Genomic DNA, 13,414 nt, shown 5'->3' on the forward strand with positions numbered 1-13,414 from the left:
CAGGGGCGAATAAAAACCGTGTATAAAGTCAAAAACTGTGCAGGGGTAAAGAAGGTACGGAGTCGGCTTAGCACACCTAAGATCTTGGAAGCAGATTTTACAAGAGATGCAATATGATTTTTCCAAGATAAGTCCCGAGTGAATGAAACCCCATGCATGTTCAAGGATGATACAGAATTGAGCTGGATATTATTAAACCTTAGAGGGTACTCCTGTGGAATATTGTGTTGGGTTGATAGGTGTAAAAACTGAGTTTTTGATGCATTAAAAACAACAAGATTATTTTTACTCCAGTCAGAGATACGAGCCAAGTCAGACATTAGGTGTGCCATAGCCCCATCCCTTGATTGTTGAAGTAACTGCTGAGATGGACGTTCCGGAAACCGAATGGAAAGGTGAAGGGTAGAATCATCAGCGTACGAGTGGACAGGGTTAGATGTACAGCTTAGAAGATCATTGATGAATAAAAGGAAGAGAGTTGGTGATAGGACAGAGCCCTGATGAACACCACTGTTATTAGATCTAGGAGAGGAACGATGGCCGTCTACAACAGCAGCTATACAACGTCCAGAATGGAAGCTATTGATGAAGGCACAGATAGAAGGATTGAAACCGTAAGGGGGCAGTTTGGAAATTAAAGATTTATGCCAGACTCGATCGAAAGCCTTTGAGATGTCAAGTGCAATGACAAAGCTTTCGCCAAAATCCCGAAAGGAGGATGACCAGGAGTCTGAAAGGTGGATGAGAAAGTCGCCAGTGCAGCGTCCCTGACGGAACCCATACTGATGATCAGAAAGAAGGCTGTGATAGGAAAGATGCTTTAAAATTTTTCTATTAAGAATTGACTAGAAAACTTTTGAAACACATGATGTTAAAGCAATTGGACGATAGTTAGAGGGTTGGGAACGGTCACCCTTGTTTGGGACTGGCTGAATGAGAGCGTGGCTCAATCGACAGAGAGGTGGCCTGCGATCCTACCGGACCAAGGTTCAAATCCCCCGCTGGGGCAGGGACAGTTCAAGGATTTGAATTTCATGTAAAGCAAACTTTACCAATCTACCAGAAGACCCGCCGACATGTCGTAAAAATACCCCCGCTAATATCAATACACCAGTCCTGTATGAGACAGCCCTTCAATATGGACGGTGGGCATTAGCGCCGAAGTGGTGACATGTAGATGTGTATGATATGTAGGAGGACTACTGGGCCTTGGGGAGCAGGCTGTGAAGTTTATGCCCAGAGTCGAGCACATAAAAAAAAAAAAAAATCCAGCAAGAAGGAAAGGTACAAGTTGACAGACAAAGGCGAAAGAGTTTACCTAGGCAGGGTATAAGCATTGAAGCACAGTTCTTGAGGACAACAGGCGGGACTCCATCAGGCCCATATACCTTATTAGTACTGAGGCCACTGATGGCAGAAAATACATCAGCTGAAGAAATTTTAATGTCAGCCATGAGGAAGTCTGAGGGGGGAAGTGATGGGGGAACAGCACCGGAATCGTCTAAGATGGAATTGGAGGAGAAAGTCTGAGCAAAGAGATCTGCTTTATTAGTAGAAGAAATAGCTACAGAGCCATCAGAATAAAAGAGAGGAGCGAAGGATGATGAAGTAAAGTTGTTAGAAAGGTTTTTGGCAAGGTGCCAGAAGGAGCGGGAAGAATTCGAGTTGGAGAGTTGAGAGCACTTAGTACGGATGAAATTATTTTTAGCAGAGCGAAGAACAGACTTAACACGATTCCGGGCAGAAACATAATCAAGATGTGATTCAGGGGTGGGTTGGCTCTGGTACCTTTTATAGGCCCTCTCCTTGTTGCGGACAGCATTAGAACAAGCGTGATTAAACCAAGGCTTTCTTGCATTAGTCCGGGGAGCACAGTTGCTCGGTGGTTGGGTGTTGTGCTCGTAATCGTGAGGTTGCGAGTTCGAGCTCCGCCCGGTGGCTGCTGTGCTGGAAGGGGTAGCGCTCTCCTGTAACCCTAGCAGGGCTATATGATCTGATGAGGTCTAGCTCGGGGATTAGTCTCTTTTTCCCCTTTTTCTTGCATTAGTCAAAGGATATGAGAAAGGAAAGTATACTTCCATGCCCGAGAGAATAACCTCTGTAATGCGCAAGACACACTCAGATGGCTCGACATGGAAGCAATAATCATTCCATGGAAAATCAAAGAAGTGCTGCCTGAGGGCCTCCCAGTCTGCAGCTCCGAAGTGCCACAGACGACGTTTCTTTGGAGCGTCCACAGGCCGTACCTTCCTCCTCCCTTAACCTCTCCCCTCCCACTGTGTGGGAGGGGAGAGGTTAAGGGAGGAGGAAGGCTCGGGAAGCTGATAGTTCCTACCCCTCCCTCTTCCATTCCCATCCTTCTCACACAGTTACCAGATAGTTGAATGATGGCTACTGCTTCACTACCATTTGTCTCACATTTACTATTTCCAGGTGATGAGCTAGTGTATAACGCGGAACTTTCCTCGAGTGTACCTGTATGAAGACTCCAGTTCGAAAAAAATCTCTCCTGGTTTGAATAAGACGTAATCTTCTGGTAGCAGCAAGAATGTAATGCAAAATACGTCATGGGACTGGGGCCTGTAAGGGTTTGCATCCGAGATTTAATTGGAATATGTTGCTCACATATACCACTCGGCGAGAGTGAGGTCGGTCACCCTCACCTTTAATGTACAGTATGAGCAGCCTAGGCTGATAAGACAAAAAAGAACTGGATGATAGACTGATAAATAGACAGACTGATCTTTGGATCGATCGATCGATCTTATAGAGAGATAGATAGATAGATGAAAAGGTAGACAGATAAACAGATGATGATAATGACTATCATCATTATCAATATGGTCCTCACTCCCAACTAGAGACACTTTTACTTTAGCCTAGAGCTCTCACAATGCAGGGATTATTAAAAGCAGCATTTAACGTGTACATTTCGGAATGTCTCCCCTGTTGAATCGTCTAGAGATGGCTCGAATAACCTAAAAAAGACAGAATGGAATTGAAGAGAAGAAGAAGAAAAAAAAAGAACACGTCCGTAGTTAGCGACGGAAGGAATGGCATTCTTGTCTGCTGTCTCAGTTGAGAGAGGACAATAGCTGGAATCAAGACGGTGAGAAAAACAAAAGTTATAAAAGCTGTGGAAATACAGTAGTTTTACCAATGGTAGTAACTGATGCCGAGTGTCCACATCAACAAAAGTTCGAGGGAGATTTATGTGCTGGTTCCTCAGCTAATCATTGGAGTTACATATGCTAATTAAGGACTTTAATAGAGTTATCCAAGAGGAAGTTAAGTTACCAGTTTCCTAGCTAAATACAGAAGGCATTTAAGCCGCGTGAGAAAATCAGCAAAGTTCTGGGCCAAAGAAAGACCATAACAACAGTGGTGGTGCTTTATTATCAGTAAAAGTAGCTTTATAAAGTGACCATTGATGCAGAGTGAAAACATCATTGATAGTTCAAGGAAGAACTGTCATAATTCCTCAGTTAACCACAGGAGTTAGAGATGCCGATTACTGACCAAAAGGTATCAGTTCACCAGCTAATCGCAGGAGTTGCTGATGCCGAGTAAGGCCATCAGCAGACGAACTGATGTCAGATTTTTGAGTGGCTTCACCCCCAGTGGGGCGGCCAGTGATGGTGGTGGTGTCCGGGATAGCGGCGGCGGTGGTGGTGGTGGTGATGGTGATGTCCCCACCCTCTCCACCACCCTCCCCCCCGGCGGCCAGGCTCTGCTGCTGGGACGGGAAGGGCCTCAGGCAGTGCTTCAGGCAGAGGTGAAGCAGGAGGGACCAATAAAGAGGCCAGGATCACCACCAGAAATAAGCCGACCTGTCAGGAGAGGGACGAACTACTTAGATTTATAAGGGTAATCGCAATTTCTCTCGGCTGAACAAAAGGGTCCTCTGTTAGTCTGAAGTCTATATTTAAGTGAAGCCATAGAGACTAAGGAGTTGGTTAGCTGTTGTGGGGAGGAGGTAGTGGTAGTGGAGAAAGGAAGTCGGAAGGAATCAGGGAACATTAGGAGAAGACAAGCAGGAGGAATTGGCAAGAGGAGGGAAACAAACGGTAGTAATCGCTTTTCCTCACTACTACCACTACTGCTGCTGCTGTTGCAAGAACAACATAAACTACTGCTGCTGCTACTACTAATATTATTTTCAAATTAATATTTTCAGTAGGATGAATGCAATGTAAACATTTAATAATCAAGAAAGCAAACACTGCATTTTGCTTATACATGAAATAATTCTTTTCCTTGAGCATAAGGGAGAAAGAATGCAATCCTCATATTTTTGTCTTAATATGTCGGTGATGGAAGATCAAAATAGTCTTCCTCTGGATCTCCGTACTTCATGTACAGCATACACTTGAAGCTGACTTTGGATGGTGATAATGAAATCACAAATGTTAATTCAATCGGACTGTTATCCTACACATGAACTAAGGCAATATTTAAGTTCGATACACAGACTATAGTTAACTGAGGGTTACTAAAGCAAAACATAAAATACACATGATGCAGGAAAGATACTTCAAAATGGAACTTAAAATCAAAGCATTATTTCTAGGTAGTAATAAATGATCATCATTCTCACTACAAATTCATAATTTCAAGCTGGTTTTGTGAGGCAAATACTAGAGGCCGTATTTAACAGGGATCTGTTACAATTTATACTGTGCTGAAGTCTTCATGTCAGTTAACTACTGTGTTATATCACAGATACCTTTGTTATTCGTATATATACCTTTAAATATGCACTTAGATTTGTTAGCCTCATGAATGAAGACAAACTTACATACCGGCTCTCTTATAAATAGCTTTAGGTTGAGAGTTTATAGATGTGGGCAGTGATAGGCTTCAGAGCTATTGCGCGTTTGTTATAACTTGAAGAAGATTCCTAACCTCTTTCAGCTCAGTTAATTGTCAGGTATAGCCAGACTGGATGGGTGATTTGATCAATATTAACCAAGGAGTCTCATTCCTACTGTATAAATGAGTCTCACTCATCGAATTTCATGCAACGACCACTTAATATTCAGGTACTGAGAGTCTGCCCAGTTCTGTAAGGTGAAAACAAATTGACTATAGTTATATCTGTCTGTCTCATCACCGACCGTCTTCATGCTGACGATGGAGTGATGGAACAGGTGGTGACGGTGTGAGGGTCTGTCGCCGTCTGATATTCCTCCTTCACGGTCAGCTTTATATATCATTCTGGAAATGCCGCACGCTCCTCTACCTCACGGAGGGGGAATCACCTTGACAACACTTCAGGTCAAAATTATACGACACGCAGGGAGATGCTTCATTGAACCCTCACCCCTGGGTCATGGGGTTTCCCGCAACTGAAGCACAGTGTCTGACGCCTGTTGGAATAAGAATTTTGATGGTGAAAGAATATGTATACAATATAGCGATGCATTTTATTTTACCATTAGAGTAACTGGCATATTACAAAAATAATTGTTTTCGATTAATCTGATTAACACTTCAGGACATATGTGAATAAACCTCAGGCCATAATCATTACCACCAGCGTCGTGAGACAGTCCACAACATGACGTAATTCTCTCCCATATTTATTCCACTTGTAACTTTTGATTGTTGACAGTCCTATCTAATCCGACCAATTTCCGATTTTCAGATAGTTTTGTTTTGATTAAAAGCACCTCAATGTTGGATTCCTTGTTGAGTCTTTATAGTCGCTACTTGTCACTAAATAATTGTGCTTGATTAAATGGCCAAGTAATTTAAGGAGAAACTTGTAACTTTAGGATAATATTGTGTAGGATACGAGATGCCGGGATCATTATTTCGCTTTGCTGTTTGGAGTGTGCTTTTCCGTTGATTGAGGGAGGGTTCTCTCTCTCTCTCTCTCTCTCTCTCTCTCTCTCTCTCTCTCTCTCTCTCTCTCTCTCTCTCACACACACACACACACACACACACACACACACACACACACACACACACACACTCTGTGTGTGTGTGTATGTGTGTGTGTGTGTGTGTGTGTGTGTGTGTGTGTGTGTGTGTGTGTGTGTGTGTCTTCTGGGTGTTTACAGGTAAGTAGTGAAGAAGTAGGCGGGGACAGGGTGTGGGGGGGGGTAGAAGAGAGATAGGAGGGATGGGGAGGGGAAAGCGAGGGTGAGGAAAAGGAAAGGAGAACAGAAGGTAAGGGGACAAGAGATGGAATGAGAAGGGGGTGAGGAAGGGGAGAGGGGAGAGGATAGGAATGAAGAGAGATGGAGAGGGCAGGGAAGGGAGATGGAGGGAGGGAGGAGAGAGGGAAGAGGGAATAGAACAGAGAGAAGAGGGGAACAGAGAGGAGAGAGAAAAGTCAGAGAGGTATAACAAAAGAAGAATGGTAGAGGAATCGAGGAGGGATAATGGGGAAACTAGGAAAATATAAAAAGTGGGAGGAAGGAGGAAGCGGAGTGTGTGTGTGTGTGTGTGTGTAATTCACCGGGTCTGTCAGGATCACTTGATGGTCGTGATCGTCAGCTTTTACCATCCCGGAAGGGAGCTGAGAGCTCATATAGTCCGATCTAAGGGCAAGGCTGTGACCTTCACACACGGCCACACCCGTCCCCTTGCTCAAGGGGGACAGTAACCACCCACTTCGTCAGTGAAACTTTTCGCAACCTGAGCGAGGCGCGAACTCCCGTCCACCAGTTGGCAAGCGAGAACGTTACCACTGCACCAGCAAGCTGTGTGTGTGTGTGTGTGTGTGTGTGTGTGTGTGTGTGTGTGTGTGTTGTTGCTCTACCCAGGTCTGTCTGGCCGAGCAGACCATGTATCACAAAAATAGCAACTGCCTTCCTGTGACAGACAGCTCCTCGCCAGGGTCCGAACAGAATCCTTTCACATGGGGAGATGCAGGAAAAATAGAAGGCGCGCAACCCTCAAAAGGATGAGCTGTGTATAGGAGATATGTTTGAGGAATAGTCTCAGCCACGACTTTGACTACTTGGTAAATATGGGTAAGTTCACCGCCTGGGAGCGTTGTGCAAGGCCAGCTGCCGAGCCTTGACCCTAAGTTACTCCCATAGTAATGTCTCCAGGGACGATGGTAACCACTTACCTACAACTTTCTGGATTGGTTAGCTGGTGCTATACCGTGTCGAGGGTGGCTCGAGACTACGCACAGCAGGGATGGCCATCTTCCTTTAGTCAGGTACTATTAAAGACAGAACTCGTGTCGCTGTTTTGTCCGAAAATTAAGGGAAACACGTGAAACATTATGAGAACTCTACCACAGTTACATGAACCCGCGGTTGGCTAGTCTGACTTCTAGCTTCATATCTGCTTCTGATGGGATGTCGGTGTAAATGAACCCAGAAACTTTCGAAGTCTTAACATCGATTCGCGAAAAGTGCTACGTAGGAGAGACGAAATGTAAACTATACTCGGTCAGGCGTTGATTGCCTGGCCGTTTTTTCTTACACATTATCATAAACCGTCAAGCAGACCTAGTATATACCTTGGTGTGGAGGGGAAAATAAACATGCATCCAACTACTAGGGAGATGAGGTAGGGCAGGATCTACCTTAATTAAGGGGAGGGAATCTCGAACAGATAGAGCAAACATTCAGTGTAAGCAGAACTATAGATAGGTAGATTAGGTGATCTCGGGAGGAAGGCATAACTGAGAATTGTCATCATTCAGGTCGCCTTCACTTACCACATCACTACAGGACCAGGAAATAATCACAACGATGGAAGACCACCTGCAAGCAGTGCTTACGCCGTAAGAGACGAACTGAACCTACATGAATCACACAAACAGTTGTGAGTAGACTTCGGTCTTCAGGTTTATGTGTTCGAACTCCAGCCTATAAGATTAATTGCGCCACTCAAAACAAAACATTCAATTTTAATTATACAGTAAATATATCCTCGTATGTAAAATAGTTTGGACAGTTTTGATAACATCGACAGAAAATTACAGTCACAGCTCATAATTATCAACTTGAGCTAAGTAGAAGTTATATAAATAAACAAGAACTGATTTCAGGGCAGTTCTGTAGCTAACTGAATTGCACTGTTGCTGACATGGTAGTAAAAAAAGAGAACGGTTCAAATATATATATATATATATATATATATATATATATATATATATATATATATATATATATATATATATATATATATATATATATATGAAGCGGATATGGTGGTTGGTGGCAGATGGGTGGATGGGCATGATAAGGGAACTGTATTCTTAGATGATGGCGTTGCAGGTCGGCACGTAGGTTTAATGAAAAAATTCCTCGTAGATATTCCAAGGGGAATGGGTGCTTAGTTAAAGGTGGATCGGTTGAGAGGAATAGACATTATAAGGGGTATGGCGACGATTTCTCAAAGGAAAGCGTGAAGGGAAGAAATGAATCTGATGGAGAGGAAAAAATGAGTAACATGTGACTGAATGTTACTATACTGTGGGCCATGAAAAAGGGAACATACCCCATGAATGTGGCCGTTGTAAATCAGATGGTAAAGTGTCAATCATAGTTTTCTCGTGGACATCAGATGGACGTTAAAAAGTAGATGATTGTGTGGGATGGGCTGGGACAGAGGTCACTGGTAAGACTGGGCAGGAGGAGTACACCCTGTGAAGACAGGCGTTTTATGCGGGGTAGTAAGCTTTACAGAGATTTCTTCTAGAAATGGAATGAGGTAACAAAAAACTAAAGTTAGGTGGGCATATAGTAGAAGGTAGGATGGTCTGGAACAGTGATGGGTGTGGTGCTGGGGGCAATAATACAGCCTGTAGAAACGGCCTATGTAATCCACAGTAAAGTTTATATTATTTTTTGAAAAAAAACATCAACAATGAAAACACAAAAAGAATGATCAACTATCATTAACCTAGCGTCTTGAAAAGGAAGTAACAACGGAAGAATGCAGTAAAGAAAAGAATGAACAATATAAATTATAGGGGATTAGATTATCTTTTGCGTCGTGATGGATGTGGGGCCCCTGTTGAAGGGTGGCTGGGATGGTGAGGGTAAAGAATAAGGGGGGATGGTTGGGAGCGTGGCTGAAGGGAAGTGGGGATGGTGAAGGTGTAGGGTGGTGGTGGTAAAGAGTAGGAAAGGGAGGTGGGGGGGTGTTAGTCTGTGTTTGTATAGTGCTCGGGGAAGTCCAAGCTGGGTGTTTTAACAGGTAATGACCGGGCTGGCTGCCGTGTGTGACAAGGTAGGGACGGTGACGAGAAGGACTGGTGACGAGGCAGAGGTGGTGACGAATTAGGGCTGTGAAAAGGCAGGAACTGTGATGAGGCAGGGATGAGGCAGGGATGGTGGTGAGACAAGGATCCTCACGAGACAGGGACGGTGGCGAGGAGAAGGGAAAGAAACTGACAGAGGATGTAATTCTTGGTGGTTTACCAGGTATTCTGCAATAACAATGGAGTTCAGAAATTCTTTGTGTATTTTTAAAGCAACTTGTTTTTTTTACAGTAAAATATAAGCAAGTGCTGTTGCGTGAGATTTTACGTTCAGTCCTGGTCAGTAATTCCTTTACAGTTCTGCTATACCAAAATAAAGTAGCTAGAGTTTAACCTACTCCTTTTTGTAGTTTGGTTTTACAGATTTCGATGGATTCTGGCTCCAGTTTCGGAACGATGTAAGTGAACGTTTTACAGCAGTTACTCAGTCGTTTGAAATCTAAGCCGCTCTGTACCCTGCAAGCAGCAATAGTAACTAAACCGTGTGACTAAATAGGAAAGCACCTAAATAATGTGGGGATTACCAGCAAGTCGGATAGAAGGAAGGAAGGAGGGGGACTGGATGATTTGGTGGTGGGGAAGTGAATTTCAGCTCAGGGACTTACCCAGACATCCCTCTTATAATATCCCTGGTAACTTTCATCCACATCGATAAATACGTGTACAGTACAGTATACGCTATGCAAACTCTAACACCTATAGCCACTAGTCTGTTAACTCTCGAATTTCGTTTGCAGTCTGTTGATCTCTGATTGAGTCTACCGCCAAAACCTTGTTTACTATTCTAGTAGTGATGTATAATTATATATATACTTAGCGAGTCATTTTCCTTCCACAATTGTTAGTGTGTGTAAAAACATATCAGAAGTGTTTTGCGTTATTACGAGTATTTTGACCCAAAAGTAAGGACAAAAAACAGTGACTACATTTGAAGTTCAAGGATAATTCCGCTCTTGCCGATCTAAAGCTGCGTCATTATGTGTACCGGTACCACTGCCCTTGCCAACACAGACCGGGACGCGTTAGTCATATTGTACTTTCATATGACTTCAGATACAATGAACTTTGTAAAGGATAAAAAGTGTATAATTTGTAGACGCTACAGTCAGTAACTTTCATGTATGTAACTGGGAAATAGTGATCTTTACCAGAGAGAAATATTTCATGAGCAAAATCCTTTGGATGACCAGTGTTTACAGATTCAGTTAACAGAAATGCAGTATACATTACCAACTAAGATGGCATGTTTCAGTCTATTGGCATAGGAGAGGAATTCATTACTATAAAAAGTGATGATTTTTTTTTTTTTTTTTCAGGGGGTAGGGGTGTACCGCTAAAAGATTTCTATTTTTTTTTTTCATTTTCTTTTCTCTTTAATGCAACTGGAGACTCAGAGCGAGCAAAAGTTTATAATCAAGGATTCATTGTAGATGATAAACGATCGAGCAGAGGAATCAAGTTAAAAAAAAAAAAAAAATAGAGTACACGAGGAGGGGAAGCTGGTGGCGGTGGAGTGTGACAGGACTTGCAAGCATTTTAGTCGCAACCATCAAATACGAACTACGGGATTAGGGGGTCGGCAACAGAGAGACAGAATCCAGCGAGATCCATTAGTTTTTCCTTCGTGCTTGTCTTCTCGACCGTTCACCTCGCGGACGCACCAAGGCCAAGGCTGCCTCCCGCTCACTCCCCCTCAATCCACACAGCGCTTCATTGTTAAAAGAGGAGAAAAAGAAATAAAACGAAAATTATATTTGTAATCGTATTTACGTGTGCATTTTTCATTCTCTTCCCTACACATAAAAACACACGAAGGTAATATTGAATGTTTACAGGTGTGTTTCCAGTCTTGGGATGTTTCTTGAAGAACGAGATTTTTCGGGAATGTCAAGGTCAAGAGACTGGAGAAGGGATCTGCTCTCCGAAAGGACGCGATTTTGCTTATAAGCTGGGCAAGGAAAACTCTGAATATTTTAAATGAGTTCAATCAAACTTTGCTAAGCACATGAGCAACCAGCATATCATATAAAACACTAGTTCCCGAATACGACAGCCTTAGCTTGTGTATTTAATATGGACGGTGGGAATACGCGTCGAACAGGTGATACGGGACGGTATAATTATTATGTAACGATACGTGGGAGGACTACTGGGTCTCAAGGAACGGAATGTCAGGTTTACACCCAGCGTCAAACACATACAAAAAAAAAAGAAAAAGTAGGGTACGAAATTATGAAACTTACGAATATTTGCTCTCTTCATTTACATTCGTTTTCATAATAAAAAGCAGTAAAAGAATTATATAAACATGCGTGACCTTCACCCGTACCTGCGTCACGCCGGCATAATCGCCAGCCAGTACAACAGTCAGCTGGCATAACTGTCCATTTGTGTATTTAAATCACTTCAGGTTCTCAAACATGCATTCTTACCCATTCAGATTAATTAAGGCTCATCCAGACACTTCAGATCCATTTAGACACTTCAGGTCCATTTAGAGACGTCAGATCCATTTAGACATTTCAGGTCCATTTAGACACTTCAGGTCCATTTAGAGACTTCAGATCCATTTAGAGACTTCAGATCCATTTAGAGACTTCAGATCCATTTAGACACTTCAGATCCATTTAGAGACGTCAGATCCATTTAGAGACGTCAGATCCATTTAGACATTTCAGGTCCATTTAGAGACTTCAGATCCATTTAGACACTTCAGATCCATTTAGAGACGTCAGATCCATTTAGACATTTCAGGTCCATTTAGAGACGTCAGATCCATTTAGACATTTCAGATCCATTTAGAGACTTCAGATCCATTTAGAGACTTCAGATCCATTTAGAGACTTCAGATCCATTTAGACACTTCAGATCCATTTAGAGACGTCAGATCCATTTAGAGACTTCAGGTGCAATTTGACACTTCAGGTGCATTTGGACAATTCATGTCCATTTAAACACAAGTCCGTTTAGACACCAGGCCCATTTAAACATTTCAGGTCCATTCAGGTCACTGTATATATATATATATATATATATATATATATATATATATATATATATACACTGTATCTCTCTCTCTCTCTCTCTCTCTCTCTCTCTCTCTAAATGGAAGAGGTGGTTCAAGAGGCGTGTGAAGGTAGGGGTAGAATGCGTTGGTGCAGGCTGGATATGAGTGGGCCTGGTAGGCTGAACTGTGAAGCGTCCTGTGATAGGATGGTAGTGGATGGTGGATGAAGGGAAAGAAATATGTCGTGAAGACACGCAACCTAAGTCGGCAGGTAACGCGTATATTAGAGAATCGTTGTGAAGAAGATGTTACTGTACGGTGTGGGCTGACAGGTGTGGGCAGAGAGGGCTAGGACTGTGGTGGGTGGTGTGAAATGGCGTGAAAATTCCACTCTGTGCAGATGAGCAATGCTTGTGGGGTGGTGTGAGTGGTGAGATGCTTTAATTCACAGATACCTCATAGAAATTTGATGTGGGGAGGGGGGAGGGGAAGAATAAGGTTGGGGTGGAGAGGAGTGGGCAGGACAGTCCAGAATGGTGACGGGTAATGGACTGGGAAGAGGATGGTACATAAGATGAAGATGGAGATTGTAGGTTAGGCAGTATGGACACGGCGGAGGTTTAAAACATGGATATCAGGAGGAGGAGAAGGAGGAGGGAACCACAACAACAACTAAAGGAAAATAATCACGCACCACCCTCATATCCTAAGCGAACTGGAACGCTAAATACCAAGGAACATTATTTATCCTCATCTGCTTTTCATACCTCTTCTCTAATTCCTTCGCCAAACAAACGCGTCGCGGTCCATCTCCCGTACGTCCGTAGGCGTCGGTGAGTCAGGGCACTGAAAATTCCCTGAGTGCCTTGTTTATCTGGATGAAGAGGCTTTTTCTCCCCAACTGCGATGTTCGACAAGCGGCGTCCCTCCTGACTAGCAGAGGGTAAAAATAATTTTACTGCTACCTCCCAGGATTCCCACCCTCTCTCTCTCTCTCTCTCTCTCTCTCTCTTCTTATCTAAAAAGGATACTACTTAAGACAGCATTCTACCTATCAAGAGGCACCAGTTCACTATAAGACACATAACTACGTGAATTTTCATGACAGTATAGTGAATACTTTCTGAGTTCTGGCCCGGAAACGAAATCTCTAGGTCACCTACTGTTGTTCA

The sequence above is a fragment of the Coenobita brevimanus genome, chromosome 3, assembly GCF_032717465.1.
Source record: "Coenobita brevimanus isolate Jiangsu-jjx chromosome 3, ASM3271746v2, whole genome shotgun sequence".
Taxonomy (NCBI): domain Eukaryota; kingdom Metazoa; phylum Arthropoda; class Malacostraca; order Decapoda; family Coenobitidae; genus Coenobita; species Coenobita brevimanus.